This window comes from Eptesicus fuscus, chromosome 11, assembly GCF_027574615.1.
Source record: "Eptesicus fuscus isolate TK198812 chromosome 11, DD_ASM_mEF_20220401, whole genome shotgun sequence".
NCBI classification, from domain to species: Eukaryota; Metazoa; Chordata; class Mammalia; order Chiroptera; family Vespertilionidae; genus Eptesicus; species Eptesicus fuscus.
Window position 1 is genome coordinate 72,569,937 of NC_072483.1, and position 8,822 is coordinate 72,578,758.

Below are 8,822 nucleotides of genomic sequence, written 5' to 3' on the forward strand. Positions count from 1 at the left end.
CAGTCAGGGCACATACAAGAATCAACCAGCTCTAACCAGTTTGGCTCAGTGGATAGAGCATCGGCCTGCGGACTTAAGGGTCCCAGGTTCGATTCTGGTCAAGAGCATGTACCTTGGTTGCGGGCACATACCCAGTAGGGAGTGTGCAGGAGGCAGCTGATAGATGTTTCTCTCTCATCGATGTTTCTCTCTATCCCTCTTCCTTCCTCTCTATAAAAAATCAATAAAATATATTATAAAAAAAAAAAAAGAATCAACCAATGACTACATGAATGGGTGGAACAACAAATCTATGCTTCTATCTTTCTCTCTTTCTCAAAAACAAACAAGAACAAAAACAAATAAACACCTAAGGGGCTCACAGCAGCTAGAACTAAGGGAGTAAATCTACAAATTACTGAAAAGTAAAAAAAAAAAAAAAAAAGTTGAAGGCTAAACATAATTAGACTTGCTCCCCTGAAGTCTTGACCTTTATCAGCTTCAGAAAGTACCCTCTTTTCCTCCTCCTAAGGTAAGCTCTAGAGCAGTAGTCCTCAAAGTATGATCCATAGAATCTGAGGGAACCCCTAGATCCTCTCAAGAATTCTGCTAAGTGGAACTATATTCATAACAAAACTTAGGTGTGGTTTGTCTTTTTTACTGTGCTGGTCTTTCCACTCCACTGATGGTGCAAAAGCAATGGTGGGTCAAAACAGTGATGTCTGAGCAGGAATTGAGACAATGGCACCAAGTTAGGTCCTTGACCACCACATATTTCATCACCATACTGAGTGAATAACTGCCAGCTTTACCTAAGACAGTGGTCGGCAAACCGCGGCTCACGAGCCACATGTGGCTCTTTGGCCCGTTGAGTGTGGCTCTTCCACAAAATACCACGTGCAGGCGCGCACGTACAGAGTGCGATTGAAACTTCGTGGCGCATGCACAGAAGTCGGTTTTCGGCCTGGGCGAGTCTATTTTGAAGAAGTGGTGTTAGAACACTCAAGGGGCCAAAGAGCCACATGCTGCTCGCAAGCCACGGTTTGCCGACTACTGACTGACCTAAGACTATCCTTGATGACACAGTAAAAATTAAGTCTTAACCTCAAGTATATCTTTTTAATATTCTGTGTGACAAAATGAGAAGCACATATACTAGTAAAACACTTATGTGCATACAGGAGATGGTGGTTGTCTCAGTAAACATCTGACTGCAAAAATCTCCTGTGGAACACTGTTTATTTGAAAGAATGAATGACACACAAGTGATGGGTTAGTCAGACTTTGGTATTTGGCAGATATTTTCTGGGGGAGAAAACAAAACAAAGTCTGTCATGTCAAGGAAAACAACTGAGAGTATTTGTTGCCAATAATAAAATTTGAGCTTCCAAGAGTAAGTTAGAATTTTGGCAAACTTGTATCTGCCACCATGAGCTTGACAGCTTCCCAATATGTAACCATTGTTCTAATGAGTGTGGTGACAATGTGGATATGACTTTTTAATGCTGTATAATAAAATGTGACAACATTTGGAAGATCTGCATAACTGAGCAAATAAGTATTTTCCAAATACCTATGACACAATGTTACAGAATCATGCCTGGGTAAAGATCTGGTCAAAGTGAAATAGACCAATGGATTTTACTGTAACAAAGTATGAAAAGTTCACTAGTATCATTTCAGATTCCACATTGCAACTAACCATCAGAAACCACCCTTTTGTTAACTTTTGTGAAGTACCAAAGAAGAATACCCACAATTATCTGAAAAGGCTATAGAAATACTCCCTTTTCCAACTAAACATCTGTGTGAGGATGGATTTTCTTCATAATTCAACCATACAACACATCCCAACCAAATGAATGCAGAAAAAGATATGAAAATCCAACTGTCTTCTAAAAAGATATTTGTAAAAACAATGCCACACTTCTCACTAATCTTTTGAAACAATAGCTTTTTTAATTTAAAAAATGCTACTTTGCCCTGGCTGGTTTGGCTCAGTGGATAGAGCGTTGGCTTGCGAAACTGAAAGGGTCCCAGGTTCGATTCCGGTCAAAGGCATGTACCTTGGTTGCGGGCACATCCCCAGTAGGCAGTGTGCAGGAGGCAGCTGATCCATGTTTCTCTCTCATCGATGTTTCTAACTCTCTATCCCTTTCCCTTCCTCTCTGTAAAAAAATCAATAAAATATATTTTAAAAAATGCTACTTATATTAACTTGTAATGGACTTATTGTTTCTAAAGAGTTAATATGGTAAATGTCAAGATATATATTCCACACTAAAAGTACATATTTAAGACCTCAAAGAGCTTAAAGTGCATAAAGGAGTCCTGATACCAAAAATCTGGGCACCTCTGGTCAAGAATACCACTGCCTGCCCAGGATATATTCAGGAGGGCACCTAAGGACAAGGTCCTTTGTATTTCAGGGCCTACAAGACATTAGTACTCTCAGTATTTGTTTCAAAATGCCAAGTCTGGCTTCCCAGTTTTGCCAGAAGAGAATTTTTTTTTCTCTATATTTCAGTGACAGATTAATGCATCTGATCCTATGCTAAAATCCAGGGAGCCTTCAATCAGAACATTCCAAGGTTATAAAGGAATCTAGTGGGAAAGCTAAACTCAAGATCATGAGTATCAGATAGAGCCTGAAGTTAAGGCTTCATCTAGTTTTCAGCAAGTGACTTCATTTACATACTCATTTTTATAATTGATTATAAATTCTCTGCTTCCTTGGTGTTCCTCTGAGCTGTCTTCTCACTTTGCCTGGAACATAATTAAGTGTGCTTAAATAAATGGCAACTGCAATTATTATCACAACACTCCCACAGCAACCAGTTCCATCCCATGACTTCAACCACCTCTTACATTCTTAACTTTCTACTATCATGGCCTTAACTTTCTACCATCACGGTCTCCTGGGCCTTTCTATGTGGATGTGCTGCAGGGACCACAACTCAGCATGTCCAAAGTATAACTCCTTTGTCTTTCTTCTCAAAACTAAGTTAGTTAAATAAGATAGTTAACTTATTTTATCAAATCAAATGACATGTTTTTTTCAATTACAGTTAATCCTTAATTTATTTCTTTTTATAAAACATTTATATTTTCTACTTTCTTTTAAAAAATGTAATTTTTTGTTTTTTAATATAATTTTGATTTCAGAGAGGAAGGAAGAGGAAGATACAGAAATATCAATGATGAGAATCATTGATTAGCTGCCTCCTGCATGCCGCCCCTCCTGGAGATCCAGCCAGAAACCAAGGCATGGGCCCTGACCAGGAATCAAACCATAACCTTCTCCTGGTTCACAGATCAACACTCAACCACTGAGCCACACAAGCCAGGTTCTACTTCCTCTTAACAAAGAAGAAACTTGTTTAAACTTGTGATGAAAAATTTTTGAATTCCACTTTAAGATGTGTAGGGAATACATGGTTTTTAAAATTCTTCTGGGAATATATGAATAAAACCATTTGAAGAGTGTGTTGCAGGAAAATCACAGATAATTAACAGGAAAATAGCATCAGATTTGTGTTTGGGAATACCAATATCCTTGGGTGAGGTTTAACAAAAAAAAAAAGAGAGAGAGAGAGAGAGAAACTGATATAGACAGAGGAACCCATGTCAGTTCATGGGTTGAATATGAAGAATTTTAGCAGGGAAGCAGGGAGCCAATGAGAAAACATCTTTAACTTATCTCCATTCCCACTGCAACCACCGTAAGTCCCTCATCTCTAGTCTGGTCTCCAGAGTGACAAAACCTGGTGCCGAGTATACATAGGGAGAATGAGACAAGGAGCAGTCTGAATGATCCTAATTTCCTGATTTTAGTGACCAGGTGGGTGTTGATGAAGAAGACAGTATTAGGAGGGGCAGCTTGTCGATTAGCTAAACCAACAGGTGCTGTAAGAAAGATGTCACCTCCGGCAGCAGTCGCCAACCGGTGGTCCGTGAGGTCCGAAAGGTTGGCGACCGCTGATTATCTGAGGGATGACTCCATAAAGAAAGGATTAAAACATTTCTTGGATCCAGAATAGGATTGTGAAGACCAGGGAATGGGAATAATGATGTTCCAAATGAGCCTGGGCTAAATATCTTTCTAATGTCCTACCGGAGCACACACCACACAGTATGGCAAATGCTTGTTTAATTGATTAAAACCTTCCCTAGACTACAAACTCCGTGCACACACCTGTCTCCTAGACCACTGTACCCTCCCAGCGCTTTCCATGGTGCCCTGGCTCAGTAAATATTTGCTGATTTTTATTTTAAATTGTTGAATGATTAAATAAAGGGTTGGGTGGGTGGATAAATGAAGTTAAATTCCACAGGACCTCAGATACTGTTTGAATCTCTACAGTTTAGGAGAGTATTTTTCTATAGGCACTTAAGGTGGGGAAGTAAAAAAGTGGGTATCCATGTTAAATTCAGCCTTGAAGCCGGAGGAGCGTGGGCTCACACCCAAGGGAGAATTTAAACCGCAGAGCGGCGGGAAGAGAAGGCAAGGGGCCTAGGCTGAGGGTACGCTGCAGGGTTCGGGTACCCAGAGGCGGGGCCCGCTAAGCTCACGGGCGCGGAAAAGGGGGAGACGGGTTCCGACAAGGCGCGAAGTCCTGGCCGGTGAAAGGCCGAGGCCCCCTGGCCTCGCAGGGGATGGAGAGGTGGCGGGCAGAAGCGGAAGCGGCCGGGAGGCTGGGGACCTGCGTGAAAGGGCCGGGGCAGAGGAGGGCCGGCGGAGGGTTGTTCCTCCGGCTCCGCAGCCACACTCACCTAGAGGACCCCGCTTCGCCCGACTCGGCGCCGGCTCCGCGCGGCTTCCTCCTTTGGCCTGAACAGGCAGGAGGGCTCAGGCGCCCCTAGCAACCACGCACCGCCGCAGGACCCGCGTTCTCAGCCGCCAGCGCCGCTACCGCCTGCCACGCACTGCGCGCGCCCCCAGTGGACAGACCGAGGGCCTGGAAGGGGCGATCCCAGCCGGAGGGAGGCAAGCGCGCGAATCTCGGGGGTAGCGGGGCCGGCGAGGACAGGGCTTCACTGGCCTCGCGCACGCGCACGCGCAGTCGCTTCTGAGCGGTGGGACCCGGAGAGCGGGACTCTGGGAGGTGTAGTCCCGAGATGAAATCCCGGAAAGCCTCCCCCCCAAGATTCTCCCTGCCCTGATTTTACCTAACCCATAGGGACTCTTTCCTTGGCCGTGCCTTAATTCGCCCTTCTAAAATAAAAGATCGAAGGCCTTATTAAAGAATATTCTTAGTAGGTCTTTCAAGTAAAAGTATTTGACTTTGACTGCCAGATCCACTGTTTTCCTCCAACCGAAATTCCCTTAACAGCAACCCACCCAGGAGATACAACTACAGCCACCTGCTTTATGGGCTTCAAGTGTGAACTTTAGGAAACACTACCTTAATTCACCTCCTCAACAAGACAGATCATGCCCCCTCAGTCTCAAAGGTCCCTAGACCTAATGGATTTGGAGATCTAAACAGAGCTAGTCGGTGAAAAGATCTTTTCTAAACAGTCTGCTCCAGGAAAAACAGGGGAGGACAATAAAAGATTAAACTAACCTAATGAAAGCAATCTGGACCAGAGCAAGAATGCTTAATAATTGATTTAAGCAATAGTCATTGATGGAATTGATGGAATTTTACACTGGAAGGATGTCTGCAATCACCTGTATATTTTAATCAATCTTAGATGCTGAAAGGTGGGACAGCTATAAATTATGTCACCTGATGTGATGCAATTTGAACTACACAGTAATATTTAGGTAGATTATTTCTGTGAAGAAATTAAAAGATGAATTTGAATCTAATCGAGCTTTTGGCTCCAATTTCCAGGTTATAGGAAATAAAGAGAAACAAACACCACAAGAGCCCTGACCCGGTGGCTTCGTTGGTTAGACCATCACCTTGTATACCAAAAGGTTGTGGGTTTGATTTCCAGTCAGGGCATATAACTAGGTTTCAGGTTCCCCAGTCCAGGCATGTATAGGAGGCAGCCAATTGATGTTTATCACATCAATGTCTCTGTTTCTCTCTCTCCCCTCCCTCCCTCCCTCCCTTTTCTCTTCCACTCCCTAAAAATCAATGTAAAAAATATCCTTGGGTGAGGTTTAACAAAAAAACAAAAAAAGAGAGAGAGAAACTGATATAGACAGAGGAACCCAAGGAGACAATTGTAACTGGAACAGAAAAGGAACATTAGATAAAAACTAAAGAAATCTAAATACATATGGGTTTTAGTTATTGATATACAGATATTGGTTCACTGATTGTAACAAATGTATCATAATAATGTAAGATGTTAATATAGGGGAAATTGTGTATAGGGTGAGTTTAATATGTGAACTCTGTCCTACTCCTATCTGCTCAATTTTTCTGAAATCTATTTTCTAAAATAATATATATATATATATTTTAAAAAGCTATAGCAACAGAAATTTGCTCAGCCTACCATAGCCAAGTGAACAATGGACAAAAGCAACATCATCAGTTTCCAGATAATATGTACTAAGGACACATCATCACTTACTAGTATGTAGTGTTTCTGCCAAAAATTTAAACCTGAGTCAAATAAAAGACAAAGGATGAGGAATGGTTCTAGATTACAGGCTAAAAACACATCACAACCAAACACAAATCATGATCTTAGGTTGGATCCTGGACCAGGAAAAAAAACTGGTATAAAGAACATTATTGGAATGATTGGCAATATTCAAAAATGAGCTGTAGATTAGTGAATAGTATTATAACAATTTTAAATTTCCTGATTTTGTTCATTATACTGTGGTTATATAAGTGAACATACTTGATCTTAAAAAATTCACACTTAAGTATTTAAAGGTAAAAAGGCATGATATTTACAACGTCTAAGTGGTTCCGAAAAATACGATAAAACTAATTGTGGTAAAATGTTAATGAATCTGGGTGGAGTATGGGAGTTACTTGTACATTTCTTACAACTTTTCTTTAAATTTAAAATTCTTTCAAATAGTTTTTTTAAACTATAGCAATGACAAACTTGAAAAAGGAATAGATAGCCCTGACTGGTTTGGCTCAGTGGAAGGAGCGTCGGCCTGCGGACTGAAGGGTCCCAGGTTCGATTCCGGTCAATGGCGTGTACCTTGGTTGCAGGCACATCCCCAGTGGGAGGTGTGCAGGAGGCAGCTGATCGATGTTTCTCTCTCATCTATGTTTCTAGCTCTCTATTCCTCTCTCTTCCTCTTGTAAAAAAAAATCAATAAAATATTTTTAAAAAGAAAAAGGAGTAGATAGAACCAGTGTGGCAAAATGCTGATAACAGCTAAATCTGTGGGATCAAGGTATGGGAGTGTTTGCTATTCTCTGTACTTGTGTATGTTTGAAAAGTTTAAGCTCCCTGTCCCCCCAAGAAAGGTAAAACCCATATATACATTCATAAACACGAAAAACCAAACACAGGCACAAATCCTCAAACCTTCCAGACATTCTCTGAATTCCAAGCACTACTCAGACCACTCACTCCAAATCCTCTCAGCACTTTCTGCAATGATTGCTAAATGCAAAATTGTTTTCGTATTTCTAATTCTTTAGATTTTATGCTCCCAAGGATGGGAACATGTTTTCTTATTATGCCTCCTCTTAAAGTGACTAAATAGTGTTTTATGGGATAGCCTAAAAAGTTTGGATATGTATATTTAATTTCTCTGCATTATATTCTTTATGTACCAAATAAGCATATTTCAAGCTAGTATTTAATGAATTCTTTTGGGGGGAAAAAAACCTACCCAGTATGGCTCAGTGGATAGAGCATTGGCCTGAGGACCAAAGTGTCCCGGGTTCAATTCTGGTCAAGGGCATGTACCTTGGTTGCAGGCTCCTCCCTGGCCTGGGCCCTAGTTGGGGCTCATGCAGGAGGCAACCAATTGATGTGTTTCTCTCACATCAGTGTTTCTCTCTGTCTCTCCTTCTCTCTTCCACTCCCTCTAAAAATCAATGAGAAAATACCGTTGGGTGAGGATTAAAAAAAAATAATTCTTTCATAAGGTAATTCCTCCTGGGTTATCTTTTTGGGGAAAATCCAGACTTTAAAATACAATACTGGCCCTGGCCGGTGTGACTCAGTTGGTCGTTTGCCCTGTGCATCAAAAGGTTAATAGTTCAATTCCCCATCAGGACACATACCCAGGATGCGGGTTTGATCTCTGGTCAGTTGTGTATAGGAGGCAACTGATCAATGTTTCTCTTTCATATTGATGTTTCTCTCTCTCCTTTCCTCTCTCTCTAAAATATCAATAAAAATATATATTAAAAAATAAAATGCTGGAACACTGGGAAAGGTGGGCGCTTCCCCCAGACTGATTCCCCTGGCACCTGCCTCTACATGCAGGGGGCGCTAAAGGTACACTGCCTGACCCTGTAGCCGGGAGGTGGACCAGTATGGACAAGGTGTGGCCACCAAGCCCTGGCAGCGGGACCATCACCACCTCAGGATGAGAATTGCTCGATGCACCTCCAACCACCCAGTTACCCAACAGATCTGCCAAGCCTGTGCGGAGCCCTTTGAGGCCTTTAAGGAGCTTCTGCCGCAGAACGAGGCAGCTACAGGCAACTGGGTGGAGCAGGTGCACCACTTCCTGCAGTACGCTGAGCAGGTGCAGCCCTGGCGCCCTCCCACAACTGTGTAGGCACAGCACAGCCACTTCCTGCCCCCTGATGACTCTGAGCCATATGAAAACTGGACAGGAGTGACTGGCCACTTAATGCCCCCAGCCCTGAAGAGTGAATGACCAGATGCTGTACTGGGGATCCTGAATGTAGGCCTAGTTTTTGGATATCAGGACTCACAATAAAGAAAGAGTG

General features: G+C 42.3%; 1 protein-coding gene across 1 annotated transcript in view; it reads right to left on the bottom strand.

Moving 5' to 3' along the window:
* TTLL4 (tubulin tyrosine ligase like 4) overlaps positions 1-4,865 on the bottom strand; it is a 31,031-nt gene extending 26,166 nt beyond the window's left edge. The window contains 1 exon segment of the mRNA XM_028150965.2: positions 4,753-4,865. The gene's annotated coding sequence lies outside the window, so the exon portion shown is untranslated.
* Between the last annotated feature and the right edge of the window lie 3,957 nt (positions 4,866-8,822).